Source organism: Amphimedon queenslandica, unplaced genomic scaffold (assembly GCF_000090795.2).
Source record: "Amphimedon queenslandica unplaced genomic scaffold, v1.1 AMPQUscaffold_13024, whole genome shotgun sequence".
In the NCBI taxonomy this organism is placed as follows: Eukaryota; Metazoa; Porifera; class Demospongiae; order Haplosclerida; family Niphatidae; genus Amphimedon; species Amphimedon queenslandica.
This window is the reverse complement of record NW_003546740.1, coordinates 41916-47605: the sequence shown is the minus strand read 5'-3', so window position 1 is coordinate 47605 and position 5690 is coordinate 41916. Positions and strand designations below refer to the sequence as shown.

Genomic DNA, 5690 nt, shown 5'->3' with positions numbered 1-5690 from the left:
TTTTATATGACAAGTAAGTTAATCTACAACCAACCTGAGTATCAGGTGATCTTTCAAACCTATACTTCCTTAATATACTCACTAATCATGCTTTAGTAGTTGATACAGTATTCATTGCTGGGTTTGCTACTTGACGAATAAGTTTGAAGCATCTTCCTGTTTCTTTCTTAGAATGACATGATACAGCAAATATTTCTGTGCGGAAATAAAAAAATTAAAACATTTTAATGAATAAATAAATGAAAAAAACAGAGACAAAACAATGCAACTTTGTGGTTACTTTAATCTGCAAATTGATGGCATGAAGTTGCAAAAACAAAAATAGCCAAAAAGTTGTGTAGTGTACATTCATTGTTCTAAAAATACAAAAATACAGTTTATTGGTTAAAACGGCAAATATTTAGGCAGAGTTAATTTTTTACTAGTAATGCATTGTAATGAAGATCTGCGTGTGTAGGGCATGTATACACATACACATAGACATGTGCTCTACTCTACATTACAAGATTATCTGTAATTTCTTATATAATAATGTCGAAAGTACAATGTAGAGTAGAATTTACATCATGACAGTAGGATTTCATTCTGTATTTTCGTTGGTCATTTGGAATCCTACTTGTCCTTATTCCCATTACTTTTGTGACACATTAGCACAAAGTGGATCCTACTCATCTGTTTTGAAAAAATTATTAATAAACTTAGTACAGGGGCTTTAGCCAAATTTCGCCAAAATTAAAATGTAGAGAATTCAAATTCTCAATTTTCCTGCAAGTTAATACATTGATTATGAGCACAACAATTTGGTTATGACCATGCACATGTACATATATACAAGTACAAGTACATATACATACATCACGGTACATGTAGCTGTGTAACTAATGTTAATTACCTCAACTTCAACTACTGAGGCACTCATTAAGGTACTACTGCTAAGATCAACTGATATTATACTCGACTCAAAACTAGCCAACGGATTGATATGATCATGTCCCAAAACTGGAGGTGTGTCAGGACTCCAATTCTATGAGACTCGTCTCTATCATCACTATCACTCTTGGTCTCACGAACAGAGAGAGACACAAAACCTTTCTCTTCTTCATCGTCCTCTTTGAAAGCATCGGACAACTGAGCCTTTAACTAAGTGTGTGTAGCTAAAAAAACAAAATTAAAATAAAATTACAAACTACACTAATGTATTACTTGACAGTAAGAAGTTCAATATTGATACTAGTTCATCCAAACATGTTTCTTTACCCTAATAGCATGATGGAATAATAATTAAATGATAAAAGATCATCACTTACTTTAGTAGCAAATCGTTTAACCATCAATATAAGATATGGTCTAATGTCTTTGTTAGTTTCCCTTCCATTAGTTAGTGTGTAGTGTTCCTTAAGAATGAACATTAACTGGTTCACTCCAATAATGTCACGTAAATCAAGTGATGTAGTGCCCAGTTTAGACATACAGAACTCAGTGGATAAGTGACTGTACAGATATATCTGAACCTAACCAGTGAAATGATAATAGTAATATTTTAATAATAATGGCATTAAGTTGAGGTGCAATAATAGTGCATGTATAAGGTTATAACCAAGGGCGTAGGGAGAAAAAAAGGAAGGGGTAAGCTATGAGTAAAAAAAGGGCGCGCAAAGCGCGCCGCCGATTTGGCCACGCCCACTTTTACAGCCGCGAAATGGGCGTGTTCTTGCAATATGAAGTTTCATTTACTCTAATATCTATGGTTCTCGCAAGTGCTTCACACTCAGACTCAGATGAAGACTCAGGCAAGACTCAAGGTAGCAGCACAATCAACAAAATCATCATTCACAAGATCATCATCTTCAATCTCCTCATGCTCATCTTCAGTACAAATAGTCTATATGGCTGGAGTTGACTACTAATATACTCAACTAAATTTTGCATAAAAAATCACAAAGCTTTTGTTTCTTTGCAGCTGACATTGTGATGGCTTGATGGCTTCACTTAAAGTTAACTTTTTATAATTTTATTAAGCTAGCTAATTAATTAAGTTAATTATGTAAAGACTCCACCTTTAATTATAATAATTGTGGCTGTTTTTCTTTTCTTTCTCCTGTCTCTGTTTGCCTGTGTCAAAAGTGACTGAGTTAGTAACTGCCAGTTGAGACAGCTACCCTAAACTTCTATAATCTTTGATCATAAGTGACTAAGGCAGAAACTCAATATAGGTAAACTACTAAACTTCAATTCTGACTTCTGAACTCAGTTCAGGGTAGGCTATAGCCTACCCTAGCCTTATGCTAGCTACGCCCTTGGTTATAACAATTGATATTTTCCCTTTATTAGCATTAAAAAAAATTTAATTAAGAAAATGAAAGCCAACAACTACAAAGGAACAGTCAATAAATAATATACAAACTAAAAAATTCAAAAAGCATCATTCCAGTTCTTAATACCCTGAGGTTATGATATCAGTTGACTGGCTGGAGAGTTCTATTAGATTCCTCCTCCAGTATTCCTCTTCTTGTTCAATATTGTTAATGGTGTGCTTCTCAGCAATTTGATGAATGTTAATTTTAACCTCTCTCGCACGTAACTTGTACCTTTTAGCAAGGAATATATAAATAAGTAAAAGTAATAAAGTCACAACGGTCCTTGCCAGGTGAAAGAAGAATCCACAACCAATTGAAGCCTCTAGATTCATGAAATGAAGGAATGGAAGGGATAACATAAATAGAATGTAGATTCTCAAATTCCAGATACAGAACCACAATCCAATCATAGTTCCTCTCATTGATTTAGGACACTGAGCAAGTATAAATTCGATTAATACAACATTGGAAATATACCAAAAAACTGCTTCAAAGACATATCTGATGATAGTCCATTGACGACTAATAGTGGATGGATAAGTACACTATATCAACAAAAGAAGTGAGACAGTGAAACATTTGTCCAAACTGATAATTACAAATGACTGCTAGTCCAGTGTAAAGAATATTAACAAAAACTATTAGTACCAGACAAGTTACTATTCTCTTCAGCATACTAGGAATGTACTTATGAAAACATGGATACATGAGAAACTGGTTGAGAAAAATGATAAATACATATGTTATTAAAAAAATAACTGAAGATTACCAGGGCTATGGCACCCATAACTTTCAAGTCTCAATTAAAAAATATTCTCTTCATATAACGCTGATGTCACATCACAAATAACCACCAGTGGTATAGAACAGTCTTCACATCTTCTTCCTCTGTGAATGGTCCACCATATTTATCCTTACCCAGGTCTAGTCTTGAAGGAGCCTCTTCCTCCCAGTAGGTCAGAGCACTACAACTCTCAGGATACTTGTGCTTCCTGGCATAACACAATACTCGAACTATCAGTTTGACTGGATTGACTGGATTCACAGGAGTAGTATCAAGATAACCATTGAAGAGACTGTGACTGACCAGTACCGCAGAAACACAGACAATACCAGCTAATAATAGAGGTAGTATTTTGACATCATACAAATTAATTGCAGTAGTAATAATTGGTCCCATATTATGCCAGTGTAGTACAGCAGTTAGTTCATCACTTGATGATCCAATGAGCTGATCAATATTGAATGGTAACAGAGTAACACGTACAATAGTAACAGTAGTGGATGACAATGCATATAACCCCAACAGCAAATATGTATATGATGGTAGAATCATGATGTAGATCATTATAAAAGGAATTAGTAAAATAAATGTAGCATATGATCCAACCAGAACAACTTTATATTTACTCACTAAGAAATCACCGAAATATTCAGAAAAAAATGAAATAAGAGAAGCTATCAATCTTATAAAAAAATAATAATCAGTGAAGGCAAAAAGAATAAAACTGAGAATAAATTCTGACTAACAGATATCATCAAGTCCCAGAATAGTACCATGCAGCTAGTAGTGCTCCCTTAGAGTGAATGAACTGGAAACGATAAGAGGAAGAACAAGAGGAACATCTCCTTCTACTAGTAACTGATGATGAGCTTAATAGAGGAACACTATCAGACATTATGAAGAAAAGAACAGCAATAACTTACTAATAAGATATTATGATCTTAAAGTAATGATACCACTTATTTTATAACTGAAAAACTACAGCTGTTATGAGAATATACAGCAAGAGAATACATTGTTAGTCAACCACTAAATGAGTTTTTATTTCAACTTAAAAAATAAGGCCATCATGAGATTAAAATTATGAAAATACTTGATGGATACTGGCTTTAAACATAATGCAATATATACGAGGTTGTACTACATTATTGCAACAAAAAGAGAAAAACAAAATCAAAATTATGAAAGCTAAGCTGACTGCACAGAGAGACACATAATGTTCAAGTGATGATTACACTTGAATGACATGCAGCTTTTAAAAACATTGATTATGAAAATGAAAGCTATACAAACTGCAAACAAGTATTATTAAGCAATTAGTTAAATTACAGGAAAGCACTACAGTGTATGCCTGCCTGGTTAAGAGGAGAAGATAAAGTGAGAGAGAAAGGAGGTCTCAGTTGGTCATCACTGATTAGCTACATTACTGGATACAATAGAAGAGAAGTCTATTGCTAGATCTAGTTACATTAGGAATAAATTTGTACAGCAAAAGACCTGTACATTGTGTATATATGTACATACATGCATTATAAGTGGTATGTTAATCCCAAACCTCTAGGCTATACCCTACCCTGTTACTAAAACAGTTGTCCCGCCAAATGACAGCTCACGTGACTTTTATTTTCCAAGTGACGTCATAATGGCGGATATTTTGCTGATTTTGTAGGCTGTATCTTTGTGCTTCATTCTTGTGGATGAAAGGCTATAACATTTTCTCGATGCGTTTAGACCTCGAAGCAATAACTAAAGAAGGTGTAGGTGAGCATTTATACTGATTTAACGTACATGCTAAACTTATATGCTCACTTTTCCTAAGATTGGACCTATAACCATACCTCAAACATTCTTATAACTCTATAGTCTTTTGGCAAAACAACTTAGTTTTTTGGTATAATTTAGCCCTTTGTTGTTTCAACTTTGCTGTAAATTTCGGCATTGATAGCAGTGTGCTAAAAGTTGTAGTCAATGGGAATGCATACTTATGATACTACGGACTACTGTATTATTAATGATTTTATTGCAATAGTTAAAACAATGAATTGTCATCATCATTATCATTTAGTTCCACTACTTCTTCATCAATTAAGTCTTCATGTTACGTCATCCTCTTCAAAATCATCATCTACGATGTCTGAATCACTGAGGTGTGCTTATGATATTTTTACAGTTTTTTCACAGTCTGGTAATGCTCCCACATAAAGGTGTTGGAATTGGAATCGCATTATATTTGCATCTCAGATCTGCCATCAACAATTAATAGTTTCTCCATGTCTCTGTTGTATTTTGAATTATTGGTACATTGATGTATGCAGTATAGAGATATTGTGACCTTTATTTCCCCAGTTTGGTACTACCTGTTCATTCCTCAGCAACTTACCAATGTCTGACTACAAATAGATGTGGCAGCTGTCAAATGTAACTGGGTGATAGCGTAGTCTTTTGCTTTTTTGTCAGACCACTGATTTTGAGTAGAGAGCAAGGTTCTGTTGCAAAGACTACAACAACATGTACCTTCAAATGCAATTCACCTTTAAATGCAAGTTTTC

The 5690-nt window shown here is 34.0% G+C and overlaps 2 long non-coding RNA genes across 3 annotated transcripts; one reads left to right on the top strand and one right to left on the bottom strand.

Annotated features, from left to right (window-relative positions):
- Positions 1-32: 32 nt before the first annotated feature.
- Positions 33-1050, bottom strand: LOC109585683 (uncharacterized). The gene is made up of 3 exons (XR_002186603.1): positions 893-1050; positions 281-356; positions 33-195 (listed from the first exon to the last, which is right to left on the bottom strand). It is a non-coding gene; the product is annotated as an uncharacterized LOC109585683 (long non-coding RNA).
- A 3726-nt stretch (positions 1051-4776) lies between these two features.
- Positions 4777-5512, top strand: LOC109585681 (uncharacterized). Of its 2 annotated transcripts, none has more exons than XR_002186601.1 (2): positions 4777-4898; positions 5207-5512. It is a non-coding gene; the product is annotated as an uncharacterized LOC109585681 (long non-coding RNA). The 2 variants fall into 2 exon arrangements; XR_002186600.1 differs by having other exon boundaries at positions 4777-4902.
- Positions 5513-5690: the final 178 nt, after the last annotated feature.